Raw genomic sequence first — 20,311 nt, forward strand, 5'->3', positions numbered from 1 at the left:
TGTAATGTTGTTGTGGTATATAATAAATCATATTAATGTGTTCAGTCCAACATGTAATGTTGTTGTGGTATATAATAAATCATATTAATGTGTTCAGTCCAACATGTAATGTTGTTGTGGTATATAATAAATCATATTAATGTGTACAGTCCAACATGTAATGTTGTTGTGGTATATAATAAATCATATTAATGTGTTCAGTCCAACATGTAATGTTGTTGTGGTATATAATAAATCATATTAATGTGTACAGTCCAACATGTAATGTTGTTGTGGTATATAATAAATCATATTAATGTGTACAGTCCAACATGTAATGTTGTTGTGGTATATAATAAATCATATTAATGTGTTCAGTCCAACATGTAATGTTGTTGTGGTATATAATAAATCATATTAATGTGTACAGTCCAACATGTAATGTTGTTGTGGTATTCTCCAATAATAAATCATAAGTAAGTAGCCCTCTCATTCCTATTCCCCATAATATTGTACTATAAGTGTCTTTATTAAATGCTTTAGGTTAAAATAATTACTCTTCGACGATTTTTGAAACACATTTTTGACGTCTCTGTGCGTTACGCACCTATACTGTGGGTCTCCCATCCTCCTCAACAACAGAAATGTCTAATAACGTCTAATACAATTCATCATTAACCTGTTACATCTAGACGTTCCGCAAGCGGAACACCTGCTCCAATATCCAATGATAGGCGTGGCACGAATTACATATTCCTCAAAAATACAAAAACTTCAATTTTTCAAACATATGACTATTTCACAGCATTTTAAAGACAAGACTCTCCTTTATCTAACCACACTGTCCGATTTCAAAAAGGCTTTACAGCGAAAGCAAAACATTAGATTATGTCAGCAGAGTACCCAGCCAGAAATAATCAGACACCCATTTTTCAAGCTAGCATATAATGTCACAAAAACCAAGAAGACAGCTAAATGCAGCACTAACCTTTGATGATCTTCATCAGATGACACACCTAGGACATTATGTTATACAATACATGCATGCTTTTTTCAATCAAGTTCATATTTATATCAAAAAACAGCTTTTTACATTAGCATGTGACGTTCAGAACTAGCATACCCCCCGCAAACTTCCGGGGAATTTGCTAACAATTTACTAAATTACTCACGATAAACGTTCACGAAAAGCATAACAATTATTTTAAGAATTATAGATACAGAACTCCTCTATGCACTCGATATGTCCGATTTTAAAATAGCTTTTTGGTGAAAGCACATTTTGCAATATTCTAAGTACATAGCCCAGCCATCACGGGCTAGCTATTTAGACACCCGGCAAGTTTAGCACTCACCAATATCAGATTTACTATTATAAAAGTTTGATTACCTTTTGTTGTCTTCGTCAGAATGCACTCCCAGGACTGCTACTTCAATAACAAATGTTGGTTTGGTCCAAAATAATCCATCGTTATATCCGAATAGCGGCGTTTTGTTCGTGCGTCCCAGACACTATCAGAAATGGTAAATCAGGGTCGCGCGCATGGTGCAATTCGTGACAAAAAAAATCTAAATATTCCATTACCGTACTTCGAAGCATGTCAACCGCTGTTTAAAATCCATTTTTATGCCATTTTTCTCGTAAAAAAGCGATAATATTCCGACCGGGAATGTCCATTTAGCTAAACAGAGGAAAGAAAACAAAGCTTTCGGTCGACGCGGGCACGAGCCTGAGTCTCACAGTACTGTAACCAGCCACTACCCAAACGCGCTACTTTGTTTCAGCCAGAGCCTGCAAAGCCACGATTCAGCGTTTTTACCGCCTTCTGAGACCCTATGGCAGCCGTAGGAAGTGTCACGGGACAGCTAAGATCCTCACTCTTCAATAAACAGAGACAAGAAGAACGACACATTGTCAGACATGCCACTTCCTGCATGAAATCTTCTCAGGTTTTTGCCTGCCATATGAGTTCTGTTATACTCACAGACACCATTCAAACAGTTTTAGAAACTTTAGGGTGTTTTCTATCCAAAGCCAATAATTATATGCATATTCTAGTTACTGGGCAGGAGTAGTAACCAGATTAAATCGGGTACGTTTTTTATCCAGCCGTGAAAATACAGGTTAATAATTCTGCACGTTTTCTGTGATCAGAAGCCTGATTCTACTCACTGTGGTAGTGTGGAAGTGTTGAACTGTATTATTTGGCCGGTGGTCCTGTTGTCCCCAGTCCCAGTGGTGAAGATAATGTCTTAATTGAGCTTCTTGTCTGTGACTGAGATACGTAATCTGCACATTTACTAAAACGTCAGCTCTCATCTCTCCCAATGTTCTCAATGTCAAACGATGAAGGCCGGGTCGTTTTTTTTCATGATTGCAACCCAGGTCATTTTAGTCGGCTGGCCCTCGCTACATATTCGTCGCCAGACCCACTGGCTCCAGGTCATCTACAAGTCTATGCTAGGTAAAGCTCCGCCTTATCTCAGCTCACTGGTCACGATAACAACACCCACCAGTAGCACGCGCTCCAGCAGGTACATCTCACTGGTCATCCCCAAAGCCAACACCTCCTTTGGCCGCATTTCCTTCCAGTTCTCTGCTGCCAGTGAATGGAACGAATTGCAAAAATCACTGGTTGGAGACTCATATCTCCCTCACTAACTTTACACATCAGCTATCTGAGCAGCTAACCGATCGCTGCAGCTGTACATAGTCCATCTGTAAATATCCCACCCAATCTACCTACCTCATCCCCATATTGTTTTTATTTACTTTGCTGCTCTTTTGCACTCCAGTATCTCTACTTACACATCATCATCTGCTCATCTATCACTCCAGTGTTAATCTGCTAAATTGTGATTACTTTGCTACTACGGCCTATTTATTGCCTTACCTCCTCAAGCCATTTGCACACACTGTATATAGACTTTCTTTTTTCTTTTGTGTTGACTGTACGCTTGTTTATTCCATGTAACTCTGTGTTGTTGTATCTGTCGCACTGCTTTGCTTTATCTTGGCCAGGTCGCAGTTGTAAATGAGAACTTGTTCTCAACTGGCCACCTGGTTAAATAAAGGTGAAAAAAAAGATCCTATATCATAATGAATCAGATTACATGGAGAGGGGGAACCTGATCCTAGATCATAATGAATCAGATTACATGGAGAGGGGGGGACCTGATCCTAGATCATAATGAATCAGATTACATGGAGAGGGGGGACCTGATCCTAGATCATAATGAATCAGATTACATGGAGAGGAGGGACCTGATCCTAGATCATAATGAATCAGATTACATGGAGAGGGTGGACCTGATCCTAGATCATAATGAATCAGATTACATGGAGAGGAGGGACCTGATCCTAGATCACAATGAATCAGATTACATGGAGAGGGGGGACCTGATCCTAGATCATAATGAATCAGATTACATGGAGAGGGGGGGACCTGATCCTAGATAATAATGAGTCAGATTACATGGAGAGGGGGGACCTGATCCTATATCATAATGAGTCAGATTACATGGAGAGGGGGGACCTGATCCTATATCATAATGAATCAGATTACATGGAGAGGGGGGACCTGATTCTAGATCAGCAATCCAACTCTGGGACACTGCCTGTATGAAACCGAACAGCAGGTGTTTACTGCCCTCTAGTGGAAGATACCAATAAAAAACTTTATTATCAGGGTGGGGAGATGGCTGATTGAAACAGAAAGTAAAGTTGTTCTTTTGTACAGGATCCATTTTGAGACGACAGAGCAGAAAACACTATATGGAGATTATTGAAAAATAAAGTAAGTATTTCTGAACAATAATCTATTCTAAAGGACAGAGTAAGAGAATGAATACTAGGAATGAGATATTACTAGTTAGAACTGCTATTTGAGCTGAGTTGCTGACAGACAGCAGTTTTCAAAGTGGAAACTAATCAGTAGGTCTACATGTTATCAGTAAAACGTCTGGTAAAGATGGTGGAGGAGCTTTTACATTATATGGTTTAATGTTTATCTCAGGGTTTCTCAATCCTTTTGTTCTTACCAGCACTTACACACCTGATTCAACTAATCATTAAATATTTTAAGACAGTTTAATATTTGAGGCATACAAATGAACATTCTCAAATTAAAACCTTTTGGGTTTGTAGGCCTGTTAACAATTATTAAAGTCCTACAGTAACTCACATTTTGGAGGAAAAAAACACAGCTAAACTTGGTTTAGAGTAAATTATATGTTAATCTAAAATAATGTAAGAGAAGAAACGCGTCTGGGTTTAGAACTCTGGGTTTAGAACTCTGTGTCTCAGTGCCCTGCGACAGTGGGAAGTTCGTTTTGCATGGCCCGGTGCTACAGGTGAGTGGAGTTTTTCTTTAAGGACCAATGGAATGGTCTAAAATGCGTAAACTCTGCGCACCCGGGGAGCCGGGCAATGCAAAACGAATTCACCCTGTGACCGTTGTTTTATTTCCTTATATGAAACTGAAAGTAACTTTGTAGCCCACGCAGTTACAAAATGTCTGTTGAAACTGTGGCTCATATGTCTCTAGAACGTTAGAACAGTGGTGGAAAAAGTACTCAATTCTCATACTGGAGTAAAAGTAAAGATACCTTAATAGAAAATGACTCAATTAAAAGTGAAAGTCACCCAGTAAAATACTTCTTCAGTAAAAGTCAAAGTATTTGGTTTCAAATATAATTAAGTATCAAAGGTAAATATAATTGCTAAAATATACTTAAGCATCAAAAGTAAAAGTAAAGTAGTGATAATTTAAAATTCCTTTTATTAAGCAAACCAGACGGCACAATTTTCTTGTTATTTTAATTTACGGATAGCCAGGGTCACACTCCAACACTCAGACATCATTTAAAAATGAAGCATTTGTTTTTAGTGAGTCCTCCAGATCAGAGGCAGGGATGACCAGGGATGTTCTCTGTTTAGTGAGTCCTTCAGATCAGAGGCAGTAGGGATGACCAGGGATGTTCTCTGTTTAGTGAGTCCTCCAGATCAGAGACAGTAGGGATGACCAGGGATGTTCTCTGTTTAGTGAGTCCTCCAGATCAGAGGCAGTAGGGATGACCAGGGATGTTCTCTGTTTAGTGAGTCCTCCAGATCAGAGGCAGTAGGGATGACCAGGGATGTTCTCTGTTTAGTGAGTCCGCAGTAGGGATGACCAGGGATGTTCTCTGTTTAGTTAGTCCTCCAGATCAGAGGCAGTAGGGATGACCAGGGATGTTCTCTGTTTAGTTAGTCCTCCAGATCAGAGGCAGTAGGGATGTTCTCTTGATAAGTGTTCAAATTGGACCGTTTTCTGTCCTGCTAAGCATTCAACATGTAACGAGTACTTTTGGGTGTCAGGGAAAATGTATGGAGTAAATAGTACATCTTTTTCTTCATGAATGTAGAGAAGTAAAAGAGAAAGTTGTTAAAAATATATTTCTCAAAGAGATAATGAATGAATGAGAACAATTGACATTCAAGAATTAGTCACTGTGTTAACCACAACCAACATGCTGGATCTCTGTTTAGTTGTCACTGTGTTAACCACAACCAACATGCTGGATCTCTGTTTAGTTGTCACTGTGTTAACCACAACCAACATGCTGGATCTCTGTTTAGTTGTCACTGTGTTAACCACAACCAACATGTTGGATCTCTGTTTAGTTGTCACTGTGTTAACCACAACCAACATGCTGGATCTCTGTTTAGTTGTCACTGTGTTGACCACAACCAACATGCTGGATCTCTGTTTAGTTGTCACTGTGTTAACCACAACCAACATGTTGGATCTCTGTTTAGTTGTCACTGTGTTAACCACAACCAACATGCTGGATCTCTGTTTAGTTGTCACTGTGTTAACCACAATCAACATGCTGGATCTCTGTTTAGTTGTTACTGTGTTAACCACAACCAACATGCTGGATCTCTGTTTAGTTGTCCCTGTGTTGACCACAATCAACATGTTGGATCTCTGTTTAGGGGTCACTGCTCTAAAATGAGTCTCTCTGGGGAGAGAGAGGAGGGGGGCCCTGTCTCTAAAATGCATCTCTCTGGGGGACATGACACCAAAGCTAAGAGGTAAGATGACAATTTTATGAAGAATTTATTAACTTTATTTCCAAAATAAATAGCTATCTTAAGATGAATGCAGTTACTGTAAATCTCTCTGGATAAGAGCATCTGCTAAATCAGGGGTTCTCAATCCGGGGTCTGTGGAGGTACTGCAGGGGTTCTCAATCCGGGGTCTGTGGAGGTACTGCAGGGGCTCCACGGCACCCTGACTGTACTCGTTGCAATGTAACACATTTGATAGAATTTTCACATGACACGACCACTTTGCCTACTCTTAATTATTGCCTAATATAATGGAATGCATATTTTCTTTACCAATTCTGATCGTTGTTCCAAGAAGAATTTCGACAATATTCCCGTTATATCAACACACTCTTCACACCCGTTTAACAACTCTAAATAGCTTTGGCATAGTAGGCATCAAGTCCCTTGCAAATAATGTTGCCTGCAACGTTGCATACAATGTTCATTTTCATCGAACACAGATTACGCCCTAGATGTCTTCAATTGCCCAATTTATAGCCATGCCAAATTTAGGATAATTTTTTTAACAATGTGATGTTGTGCTCCCAAGGGAGAACTTGAAATAACATGATGTGGATAATTAAATAATCAAAAGAAAAACGTGTTTATTTTACACTCTTAGAAAAGAAGGTTCCTTATAGAACCAAAAAGGCTTCTATCACTTCCTTAATATATGGAACCACTAAAAGTGATATATATTTTGGGGTTCAGTGAAGAAGAACCTCTAGAGTTCTGATCAATGAAAGGTGAATGTTTTGAGGATGTGAACCCAGCAGACCTCCAGTGGTCAGATCAATTCCTCCCGTTTTTACTAGCACCCGGCCCGGGATTCAAACCAGCCACCTTTCAGCCACAGGTCCAACTCCTGCCACACCTCCAACTCCTTAATCGCTGGGCGAAAACCTGAGTTAATCTTCAGAAATAAGCATAAATTAATCTGCCAAAATGAAGACAAAATGCTTTGCAGACATACATGGTATCACTTGTTATACATAAGTATTATACATAAATCATTGCCAAAAGCACAATACATATATTATTAATGGATTGATCATATAGAAATATAAAACATTATTTTTAACTACTCCAAAGCAATGACGTGGCGCAGGAACCACTGACTCACTGCATTATTCTATAGTATTATCAAGACACCTGCTGTTAACTCTTAAATCCATGGAGGGCTTCTCCCTCTCTCGTTGACCGATGGAGCTCCCCGGTTGTTTCTTCCACCTGTTAAATCCCGTGGAGGGCTTCTCTCTCTCTCATTGACGGATGCTGGCTACCTCTGTCCAGTTCTCCTCTCTTCACTAGATGGACGGTAACTTTAATGTTTAACCCCTCTGTGTCCAAGGACCAAACTTTTGAATATTATTTTCGGGCGCAAGTAGGCTGGACACATTCCATTTTTAACAATGTTTTATTTTCTGATAAAACTAGTTCATTGCATCCGCCATGGAGCCCAGTTTCATAATATTACCTTATGTCCCTAATTGTGAAGTTATAGTGAAACAACATGCCATATTTTAGGTCATTTTTCACCCTGCCAGCTCCTACTAGTTCTATTGAGCATCGTGGCACCAACTCACCTTCTGAACGTTCTATTCCCAGATTGTTGTTCTGCTTTTCTATTGTTATCAATGAGACCTGTCTGCATTATCCGTTGAACGCTGACCTCAGGTAACTTATTATTAACAGTATTACAGTTACTTTTAAGCAATACCACTATTCGCCTGGGTTCATGTTGTGGTGACCCACAGTACTAAATGTTAAACATTTTCTGGTCATGGTTCACCATATGTGTTTTCAGAAAAAGGTTTACAACTTAAACAAAACACGTCCCTGTCCTCTTTTTCAAGATGTTGCCGATTTAAAACAGACAGAAGACATTTTTTAATTAAGAAATAACACTTTTTTTGACGACTTGTTGTCCCTAAATGGCTGCTGGGTAATTTGATATGCCTCGAAATCTTCGTTCGTAGGCATCAGTTTGAGCGAATGAAGCGCAGGTTCACAAACCAAACGGATAGGTCTAGCTCATTAATTTGTAGATCTGACGCAGTTTGCTACCTCAGATTATGAGTTTAGCAGCTGTCGTGAATGAGTTATGTAGTTCCCACAGAAGACCACAGGGAGGAGCAAGAGAGATATAAACCCATACAGTTTATCTCTTTAAATACCCTGAACCTAACAATCAATCTAATGTATTTATAAAGACCTTTTTACATCAGCAGATGTCACAAAGTGCTGTACAGAAACTCTAACCCTACGTATAACCTGTTTTATCCTGAACCCTAATTCTAGGGTAGGGTAGCCTAGAACCCCTTTAGAAACTATTTTAGTTATACTATTACGTTAGTAAATACCATTATAGTACTAAATAGCATGTTGATTATTTTGTTTATCAAAACCTGTCTAAACATTTTGCTTTTTTGTTTTGTTATATTATTATATTTATTGTTTCAAGGCAGAACACTTGATAAACAAGCCACATTAGTTTTATTTTCAAATGTGGTTTGAACTGGGTGACCTGGTAACATCTATGTGAAAGTCCATCGTGGGATAGGTGGGGCAGGTTTGAGACTGATCTAAGGAATTAATGTGAAAAAATACACTTTATTTCTCAGCTGCCTCACAAATGTCTGTCAGTGAATTAATAACTTTTAATTGCTAAATATTTTCAATAGATGGCAGCATAAGACAACGAAACATCAGTTATAGGCTACAAGCAGCAATATGATTGACATAAAATAGCATGCAACCACAGACTATATGTCCCATGATTTTCTAAAATGGTCACTCATTACTTTAGGTAGCTATATATCTCGTATTAGGGCTGTGTTGCTTTTGGGAGAGCAAATAAACAGTGACTATAGCAGGTATTGAACCCCGGGTAAATTATCACTACTCAGAACCTCAACTTTAGTATACATGCATTATAAAACATTTTCTTAATTCCGAACTGAATTTGGTAAAAGGGCTTTTATGTACTCTGCGCCATCGTCTTGGATGTCATGCATGTTTTGTTCAATGAAGTTCATATTTATATAAAAAAACAGCTTTTTACATTAGCATGTGACGTTCAGAACTAGCATACCCCCTGCAAACTTCCGGGGAATTTGCTAACAATTTACTAAATTACTCACAATAAACGTTCACAAAAAGCATAACAATTATTTTAAGAATTATAGATACAGAACTCCTCTATGCACTCGATATGTCCGATTTTAAAATAGCTTTTTGGTGAAAGCACATTTTGCAATATTCTAAGTACATAGCCCAGGCATCACGGGCTAGCTATTTAGACACCCGGCAAGTTTAGCACTCACCAATATCAGATTTACTATTATAAAAGTTTGATTACCTTTTGTTGTCTTCGTCAGAATGCACTCCCAGGACTGCTACTTCAATAACAAATGTTGGTTTGGTCCAAAATAATCCATCGTTATATCCGAATAGCAGCGTTTTGTTCGTGCGTCCCAGACACTATCCGAAATGGTAAATCAGGGTCGTGCGCATGGCGCAATTCGTGACAAAAAAAATCTAAATATTCCATTACCGTACTTCGAAGCATGTCAACCGCTGTTTAAAATCCATTTTTATGCCATTTTTCTCGTAAAAAAGCGATAATATTCCGACCGGGAATGTCCATTTAGCTAAACAGAGGAAAGAAAACAAAGCTTTCGGTCGACGCGGGCACGAGCCTGAGTCTCACAGTACTGTAACCAGCCACTACCCAAACGTGCTACTTTGTTTCAGCCAGAGCCTGCAAAGCCACGATTCAGTATTTTGCCGCCTTCTGAGAGCCTATGGCAGCCGTAGGAAGTGTCACGGGACAGCTAAGATCCTCACTCTTCAATAAACAGAGACAAGAAGAACGACACCTTGTCAGACAGGCCACTTCCTGCATGAAATCTTCTCAGGTTTTTGCCTGCCATATGAGTACTGTTATACTCACAGACACCATTCAAACAGTTTTAAAAACTTTAGGGTGTTTTCTATCCAAAGCCAATAATTATATGCATATTCTAGTTACTGGGCAGGAGTAGTAACCAGATTAAATCGGGTACGTTTTTTATCCAGCCGTGAAAATACTGCCCCGTAGCCATAACAGGTTAAAATAAATTTTTATGCAATTTATCTCGTAAAAAAGCGATAATATTCCGACCGGGAATCTCCTTTTCGGCAAACAGAGGAAAAATCACAAAGACGGGGGCGGCCAGGGCACGCGCCTAAGCCCACAGTCCCTTGATCGGCCACTTGAGAAAGGCGATAATGTGTTTCAGCCTGGGGCTGGGATGACGACATTCAGGTTTTTCCCGGGCTCTGAGCGCCCATGGAAGACGTAGGAAGTGTCACGTTAGAGCAGAGATCCTTAGTAAATGATAGAGATGGCAAAGAAGTTCCAGAAATGGTCAGACAGGCCACCTCCTGTAAAGGAATCTCTCAGGTTTTGACCTGCCATTTGAGTTCTGTTATACTCACAGACACCATTCAAACAGTTTTAGAAAATTTAGGGTGTTTTCTATCCATATGTAATAAGTATATGCATATTCTAGTTACTGAGTAGGAGTAGTAACCAGATTAAATCGGGTACGTTTTTTATCCAGCCGTGAAAAACTGCCCCCTAGCCATAACAGGTTAACCGATTGCTGCCTGCCCGCCTAGCATCACTATTCTGGATGGTTCTGACTTAGAATATGTGGACAACTACAAATACCTAGGTGTCTGGTTAGACTGTAAACTCTCCTTCCAGACCTCATATTAAGCATCTCCAATCCAAAATTAAATCTAGAATCGGCTTCCTATTTCGCAACAAAGCATCCTTCACTCACGCTGCCAAACATACCCTCGTAAAACTGACTGTCCTACCGATCCTCGACTTCGGCGATGTCATTTACAAAATAGCCTCCAACACTCTACTCAGCAAAGTGGATGCAGTCTATCACGTTTTGTCACCACATCCCAATATACCACCGACCACTGCGACCTGTATGCTCTCGTTGGCTAGCCCTCACTACATATTCGTCGCCAGACTCACTGGCTCCAGGTCATCTATAAGTCTTTTCTAGGTAAAGCTCCACCTTATCTCAGCTCACTGGCCGCCTTTCCTTCCAGTTCTCTGCTGCCAATGACTGGAACTAATTGCAAAAATCGCTGAAGTTGGAGACTTATATCTCCCTCAATAACTTTAAGCATCAGTTATCTGAGCAGCTTACCGATCGCTGCAGCTGTACACAGCCCATCTGTAAATAGCCCTTCCAATCAACCTACCTCATCCCCATATTGTTTTTATTTACTTTTTTGCGTTCGGTCACATTTGAGAGTGTGGCAGATGTATAGCATTTAGCAAAAAAACATGATTATTTGTCCCTCTGAAATGAAATCATCAAGTGATAGACTTTAAACAAATACATGTCTGTTATTGAACAACCCCATGCCATGATTAGATAGTGAAAAAACACACCAATCTCTTTCATAATTTCTTTAAACAATAAAAGCTAATTTACCAACATTTCTGAAAAGTGAAATATAGCATTTTAGAATGAAACTCTTCTTATGTTTCCCCATCTGAGCTCAGACTAGATGAGAGATGTAATGTTTGTCTCTGTTGTGTTGAAGCCCAATCAAGCAGGAGAGACCAGCCTCCCCTGTATCCAGCTGGGAGAGTGACCGGTCTATGAGTCCTCCTCCAAAGTTTAGAAAGGGAGACTTTTCTACTGAACAAAGGTAAGAAGAACTCATGGGTCATGGTCAGTGAGTAAAACAACACTGTCTCTAGTCATTTCTCCTCTCCCATTTTGTGTGTGTGTGTGTGTGTGTGTGTGTGTGTGTGTGTGTGTGCGTGCGTGCATGAATCTTTGTGTGCGTCTTTGTGTGTGTGTGTGTGCACTCCCTGGATGAGGAGATGTAATCTCTATCCTGGTCACTTTTACCCCTACCTACATTTACATATTACCTCAATTATAGCCTCATTATTACCTCAACTACCTGGTACACCTGCACATTGACTCAGTACAGGTACTCCTTATAGCCTCATTATTACCTCAACTACCTGGTACCCCTGCACATTGACTCAGTACTGGTACTCCTTATAGTCTCATTATTACCTCAACTACCTGGTACCCCTGCACATTGACTCAGTACAGGTACTCCTTATAGCCTCATTATTACCTCAATTACCTGGTACCCCTGCATATTGACTCAGTACTGGTACTCCTTATAGTCTCATTATTACCTCAACTACCTGGTACCCTGCACATTGACTCAGTACTGGTACTCCTTATAGTCTCATTATTACCTAAACTACCTGGTACCCCTGCACATTGACTCAGTACTGGTACTCCTTATAGCATCATTATTACCTCAACTACCTGGTACCCCTGCACATTGACTCAGTACTGGTACTCCTCATAGTCTCATTATTACCTCAACTACCTGGTACCCCTGCACATTGACTCAGTACTGGTACTCCTTATAGTCTCATTATTACCTCAACTACCTGGTACCCCTGCACATTGACTCAGTACTGGTACTCCTTATAGTCTCATTATTACCTCAACTACCTGGTACCCCTGCACATTGACTCAGTACTGGTACTCCTTATAGTCTCATTATTACCTCAACTACCTGGTACCCCTGCACATTGACTCAGTACTGGTACTCCTTATAGTCTCATTATTACCTCAACTACCTGGTACCCCTGCACATTGACTCAGTACTGGTACTCCTTATAGTCTCATTATTACCTCAACTACCTGGTACCCCTGCAGATTGACTCAGTACTGGTAATCCTTATAGTCTCGTTATTGTTATTTTATTGTTATTATTATTATTTATTTTTTATCAAATACAATTTGATTTGATTTGAAGCTCATTGGCAGAAACACGTCATTGGGTCTAACGATCGTCTCGTGCTGAACAGATCATGTTCGGATGTTGAAGCCCAGTGGCTGGAAAAACTCCCTAGAAAGGCAGGAACCTAGGAAGAAACCTTGAGAGGAACCAGGATTTGAGGAGTGGCCAGTCTTCTACTGGCTGTGCTGGGTAGAGAGGAACCAGGCTATGAGAGGTGGCCAGTCCTCTTCTGGCTGTGCTGGGTAGAGAGGAACCAGGCTCTGAGAGGTGGCCAGTCCTCTTCTGGCTGTGCTGGGTAGAGAGGAACCAGGCTATGAGGGGTGGCCAGTCCTCTTCTGGCTGTGCTGGGTAGAGAGGAACCAGGCTATGAGGGGTGGCCAGTCCTCTTCTGGCTGTGCTGGGTAGAGAGGAACCAGGCTATGAGGGGTGGCCAGTCCTCTTCTGGCTGTACTGGGTAGAGAGGAACCAGGCTATGAGGGGTGGCCAGTCCTCTTCTGGCTGTGCTGGGTAGAGAGGAACCAGGCTATGAGAGGTGGCCAGTCCTCTTCTGGCTGTGCTGGGTAGAGAGGAACCAGGCTATGAGGGGTGGCCAGTCCTCTTCTGGCTGTACTGGGTAGAGAGGAACCAGGCTATGAGGGGTGGCCAGTCCTCTTCTGGCTGTGCTGGGTAGAGAGGAACCAGGCTATGAGGGGTGGCCAGTCCTCTTCTGGCTGTGCTGGGTAGAGAGGAACCAGGCTATGAGGGGTGGCCAGTCCTCTTCTGGCTGTGCTGGGTAGAGAGGAACCAGGCTATGAGGGGTGGCCAGTCCTCTTCTGGCTGTGCCGGGTAGAGAGGAACCAGGCTATGAGGGGTGGCCAGTCCTCTTCTGGCTGTGCCGGGTGGAGAGGAACCAGGCTATGAGTGGGGGCCAGTCCTCTTCTGGCTGTGCTGGGTAGAGAGGAACCAGGCTATGAGGGGTGGCCAGTCCTCTTCTGGCTGTGCTGGGTAGAGAGGAACCAGGCTATGAGGGGTGGCCAGTCCTCTTCTGGCTGTGCTGGGTAGAGAGGAACCAGGCTATGAGTGGGGGCCAGTCCTCTTCTGGCTGTGCTGGGTAGAGAGGAACCAGGCTATGAGGGGTGGCCAGTCCTCTTCTGGCTGTGCTGGGTAGAGAGGAACCAGGCTATGAGTGGGGGCCAGTCCTCTTCTGGCTGTGCTGGGTAGAGAGGAACCAGGCTATGAGTGGGGGCCAGTCCTCTTCTGGCTGTTCCGGGTGGAGATTATGGCCATTAAGGCCAGATCGTTCTTCAAGATGTTCAAATGTTCCTAGATTACCAGCAGGGTGAAATAATAATCACAGTGGTTATAGAGGTTGCAACAGGTCAGCACCTCAGGAGTAAATGTGAGGTTGCTTTTCATAGTTGAGCATTCAGAGGTTGAGGGAGGGAGAAAGAGGGATGGATTGGGAGGGAGGGAGAGAGAGAGGGAGGGAGGGAGGGAGGGAGGGAGGGAGGGAGGGAGGGAGGGAGGGAGGGAGGGAGGGAGGGTGCGAGGGAGGGAGGGGAGGGAGGGAGGGAGGGGATTGAAACTACAGTTTCGGGACAAGGTATCACGTCTGGTGGACAGGTCAGAGTTCATATCCTCAGTCAGACCAGTAGAAACTGGATCAGCAGCACTACAAGGTATCACGTCTGGTGGACAGGTCAGAGTTCATATCCTCAGTCAGACCAGTAGAAACTGGATCAGCAGCACTACAAGGTATCACGTCTGGTGAACAGGTCAGAGTTCATATCCTCAGTCAGACCAGTAGAAACTGGATCAGCAGCACTACAAGGTATCATGTCTGTTGGACAGGTCATAGTTCATATCCTTTTATGAAGAATTTTTTACGTTTATTCCCAAAATAAATATTAAGATGAATGCAGTTACTGTAAATCTCTCTGGATAAGAGCATCTGCTAAATCAGGGGTTCTCAATCCGGGGTCTGTGGAGGTACTGCAGGGGCTCCACGGCACCCTGACTGTACTCGTTGCAATGGAAGACATTTGATAGAATTTTCACATGACACGACCACTTTGCCTACTCTTAATTATTGCCCAATATTATGGAATGCATATTTTTTTTTACCAATTCTGATCGTTGTTACAATAAAAATGTTGACAATATAACTGTTATATCAACACACTCCTCACACCCGTTTAACAACTCTAAATAGCTTTAGCATAGTAGGCATCAAGTCCCTTGCCAATAATGTTGCCTACAACATTGAATACAATGTTCATTTCCATCGAACACATATTACGCCCGAGATGCTTTAAATTTCCCAATTTATAGCCACGCCCAATTTAGGATTATGTTTTAACAACGTGATGTTGCGCTCCAAAGGGATATCTTGAAATAACATGATGTAGATAATTAAATAATCAAAAGAAAAACGTGTTAATTTTACACTCTTAGAAAAGAAGGTTCCTTATAGAACCAAAAAGGCTTCTATCACTTCCTTAATATATGGAACCACTAAAAGTGATATATATTTTGGGGTTCAGTGAAGAAGAACCTCTAGAGTTCTGATCAATGAAAGGTGAATGTTTTGAGGATGTGAACCCAGCAGCCCTCCAGTGGTCAGATCAATTCCTCCTGTTTTTTCCAGCGCCCGGCCCGGGATTCAAACCAGCCACCTTTCAGCCACAGGTCCAACTCCTGCCACAGCTCCAACTCCTTAATCGCTGGGCGAAAACCTGAGTTAATCTTGGGAAATTAGCATAAATTAATCTGCCAAAATGAAGACAAAATGCTTTGGAGACATACATGGTATCACTTGTTATACATAAGTATTATACATAAATCATTGCCAAAAGCACAGGACATATATTATTTATGGATTGATCATATCAAATATCAAAACATTATTTTAACTACTACAAAGCATTTACATGTGGCTCAGGAACCACTGACTCACTGCATTGTTCTATAGTATTATCAAGACACCTGCTGTTAACTCTTAACTACTTAGGACAGCTCACGAGGTGTCCTAAATATCTGCTGACTAGGTGGGACTAGAGATTTCATGCATAGCTTTAATTTATTCCCCGAAGTGTCAAATGTCTTTATTCTCAGCACTTATACGACCACTTCTCTACTCTGAGACGCTTTGTGGATATGGGCCTAGATCTCAAAATATTGTTATAAAAAAAGTGGAACGTTTGTTTAACATAATAATAAAAAATGAATATTACTAATGTAACCCACTGTAAAGACTGGGCTTAGTTGATTGTGTTGCACTGCTCAAGTCCGCGTTCTGGAACTGTCCGAGTCCACGTCCGGTGTGGCACCAAGAATATTGTCCGGTTACGCGCAGAGTGGACTAAGGTAAATTTTGGGGAATAACGATGGAGTTTGTTACAGTGTTGAAACGCCAAACTTTATTGTTCAATTAGCTTTTTGCTTTACGGTCAGGGACAGGATGAGTGTAGCCAGATCCTTTTCACTCTCTATCCTTGTTTCATTTTGTGGTTCACCGGATTCGTCATCATCATCGAGACAAACGACAGACGAACGTCCTGCTAGCTAGCCAAGCTAGTCGGTAAAGCTAGGTAAGCTAGCTAGCTACTCTACCAGCAGCATCCTAGTTATCCTAGCTAGTCGGTACAGCTAGGTAAGCTAGCTAGCTACTCTACCAGCAGCATCCTAGTTATCCTAGCTAGTCGGTACAGCTAGGTAAGCTAGCTAGCATCTCTACCAGCAGCATCCTAGTTATCCAAGCTAGTAGGTACAGCTGGGTAAGCTAGCTAGCTAGCTACCCTACCAGCAGTATCCTAGTTATCCTAGCTAGTCGGTACAGCTGGGTAAGCTAGCTAGCTACTCTACCAGCAGCATCCTAGTTATCCTAGCTAGTCGGTACAGCTGGGTAAGCTAGCTAGCTACTCTACCAGCAGCATCCTAGTTATCCTAGCTAGTTGGAACAGCTGGGTAAGCTAACTAGCTACTCTACCAGCAGCATCCTAGTTATCCAAGCTAGTCGGTACAGCTGGGTAAGCTAGCTAGCTAGCTACTCTACCAGCAGCATCCTAGTTATCCTAGCTAGTCGGTACAGCTGGGTAAGCTAGCTAGCTACTCTACCAGCAGCATCCTAGTTATCCTAGCTAGTCGGTACAGCTGGGTAAGCTAGCTAGCTACTCTACCAGCAGCATCCTAGTTATCCTAGCTAGTTAGAACAGCTGGGTAAGCTAACTAGCTACTCTACCAGCAGCATCCTAGTTATCCTAGCTAGTCGTTACAGCTAGGTAAGCTAGCTAGCTACTCTACCAGCAGCATCCTATTTATCCTAGCTAGTCGTTACAGCTAGGTAAGCTAGCTAGCTACTCTACCAGCAGCATCCTAGTTATCCTAGCTAGTCGGTACAGCTAGGTAAGCTAGCTAGCTACTCTACCAGCAGCATCCTAGTTATCCTAGCTTGTCGGTACAGCTAGGTAAGCTAGCTAGCTACTATACCAGCAGCATCCTAGTTATCCTAGCTAGTCGGTACAGCTAGGTAAGCTAGCTAGCTACTCTACCAGCAGCATCCTAGTTATCCTAGCTAGTCGGTACAGCTGGGTAAGCTAGCTAGCTACTCTACCAGCAGCATCCTAGTTATCCAAGCTAGTTGGTACAGCTAGGTAAGCTAGCTAGCATCTCTACCAGCAGCATCCTAGTTATCCAAGCTAGTCGGTACAGCTGGGTAAGCTAGCTAGCTAGCTACCCTACCAGCAGCATCCTAGTTATCCTAGCTAGTCGGTACAGCTGGGTAAGCTAGCTAGCTACTCTACCAGCAGCATCCTAGTTATCCTAGCTAGTCGGAACAGCTGGGTAAGCTAGCTAGCTACTATACCAGCAGCATCCTAGTTATCCTAGCTAGTCAGTACTGCTAGGTAAGCTAGCTAGCTACTATACCAGCAGCATCCTAGTTATCCTAGCTAGTCGGTACAGCTAGGTAAGCTAGCTAGCTACTCTACCAGCAGCATCCTAGTTATCCTAGCTAGTCGGTACAGCTATGTAAGCTAGCTAGCTACTCTACCAGCAGCATCCTAGTTATCCTAGCTAGTCGGTACAGCTAGGTAAGCTAGCTAGCTACTCTACCAGCAGCATCCTAGTTATCCTAGCTAGTTGGAACAGCTAGGTAAGCTAGTTCGCTACTCTACCAGCAGCATCCTAGTTATCCTAGCTAGTCGGAACAGCTGGGTAAGCTAGCTAGCTACTATACCAGCAGCATCCTAGTTATCCTAGCTAGTCAGTACTGCTAGGTAAGCTAGCTAGCTACTATACCAGCAGCATCCTAGTTATCCTAGCTAGTCGGTACAGCTAGGTAAGCTAGCTAGCTACTCTACCAGCAGCATCCTAGTTATCCTAGCTAGTCGGTACAGCTATGTAAGCTAGCTAGCTACTCTACCAGCAGCATCCTAGTTATCCTAGCTAGTCGGTACAGCTAGGTAAGCTAGCTAGCTACTCTACCAGCAGCATCCTAGTTATCCTAGCTAGTCGGTACAGCTAGGTAAGCTAGCTAGCTACTCTACCAGCAGCATCCTAGTTATCCTATCCTCCCTCTCTCGTTGACGGATGCTGGCTACCTCTGTCCGGTTCTCCTCTCTTCACTAGATGGATGGTAACTTTAGTGTTTAACCCCTCTGTATCCAAGGACCAATCTTTTGAATATTTTTTTCGGGGCGCCTCAAGTAGGCTGGACACATTCCATTTTGTTTATTCTCAGCTGCCTCACCAACGTCTGAATGTGAATTAATAACTTTTAATTGCTAAATATTTCCAATAGATGGCAGCATAAGACCACGAAGCATCAGTTATAGGCTACAAGCAGCAATATGATTGACATAAAATAGCATGCAACCACAGACTATATGTCCCATGATTTTCTAAAATGGTCACTCATTAACATAACTTTAGTTAGGTATATATCTCGTTTTAGGGCTGTGTTGCTTTTAGGAGAGCAAATTAATAGTGACTAGAGCAGGTATTGAACCTCAGTATACATTTATTATAAAAAGTCATCTTAATATCTGATATTGCGAGTAAACAACCTCAGAATAGAAAAGACAAGAGTGCATCATCCAGCCGGCCAATAAATTACATAATTCAACCCTCCCGGTTAGTAAATTTACCTCAACATGCCCCTGGAGAAGGCAGAGCGATGACACCAGCTTTTTACCGGGGCTGAGTTGACTACTAGAGAGAGAAGGCAGAGCGACGACACCAGCTTTTTACCGGGGCTGAGTTGACTACTAGAGAGAGAAGGCAGAGTGATGACACCAGCTTTTTACCGGGGCTGAATTGACTACTAGAGAGAGAAGAAAGAGTGACGACACCAGCTTTTTACCGGGGCTGAATTGACTACTAGAGAGAGAAGGCAGAGTGGCTCGATGCTGGTTGATGAATTTGACAATGAATGTACCTGGAAAATACGTTTTTCTCAACTAGAGGTGACTAAATTAATGTTCAGACTTGTTGATAATCGTTATATTAATGAAGTATAATTTCAAAAGATGAGCATAAAAACAGGTAATAATAAACATGAATCATCATTATATTACTTCACAGTAATCTGTTCAATGCTTTTTCAGTCCTTCCTCTTGTGTTAGCAGTGTGTAAAGGGACAGAAAGAAGCTCACAGGAGTTTTCCTGTGAGGGGGAGTGGTGGTGTATCCAGGGAGAAAACTAAACTAATATTCTGAAATGTCATTTGTGGTCTTATGCTGCCATCTATTGGAATTATTTAGCAACTGCAGTAGTACTGAGTAATGTGTTATTCCTTACTAAAGTAGTAATTACTCAGAATTGCAAAATATAACATTTTCTAGTTCATTTTACCACTTATAATAAAATAAAAAGTTTATAGCATAACAAACAATTAAACTGACATAAAACAAAAACACCATACATTTAGTTAATTATATATATAACAACTATTTATTTAGATGGGTGACATCTGCCAAAGTAACAGCCCTGTAGACAAAGAAGAGCTCTCCAGCAGGTACCAAAACATTCAAAGGACCTTTTTCTCAAAAGTGAGGTTCCAAGTTTATTAACATTCAAAGCAGAATTACTTTCCCATTGTTTCTCAACTGCAGTGTCTGATATATCATTTTCTAGCTCTGAGTCTCTACTTTTATCCAATGTAAAAAACACAATTTTGCTACATAAGATCGAAACGGTCGGTCACATTTGAGAGTGAGGCAGATATATAGCATTTTGTAAAAAATTATTATTTGTCTCTCTGAAAGGAAACCATCAAGTGATAGATTTTAAACAAAAACATGTCTGTCATTGAACAACCCCATGCCATGATTAAAAAACACACCTCTATAATAATTTCTTTAAACAATAAAAGCTAATTTACCAACATTTCTGAAAATGGATATG

The 20,311-nt window shown here is 41.7% G+C and overlaps 1 long non-coding RNA gene across 1 annotated transcript in view; it reads left to right on the top strand.

Moving 5' to 3' along the window:
* Nucleotides 1-3,672: 3,672 nt before the first annotated feature.
* LOC123733298 (uncharacterized) overlaps nucleotides 3,673-20,311 on the top strand; it is a 16,872-nt gene continuing 233 nt past the window's right edge. The window contains exons 1-3 of the long non-coding RNA XR_006763733.2: nucleotides 3,673-3,776; nucleotides 5,957-6,055; nucleotides 11,693-11,800. This is a non-coding gene — a long non-coding RNA (uncharacterized LOC123733298). The remainder of the gene's footprint in view (nucleotides 3,777-5,956; nucleotides 6,056-11,692; nucleotides 11,801-20,311) is intronic.

Source organism: Salmo salar, unplaced genomic scaffold (genome assembly GCF_965601325.2).
Source record: "Salmo salar unplaced genomic scaffold, fSalSal1 ptg000117l, whole genome shotgun sequence".
In the NCBI taxonomy this organism is placed as follows: Eukaryota; Metazoa; Chordata; class Actinopteri; order Salmoniformes; family Salmonidae; genus Salmo; species Salmo salar.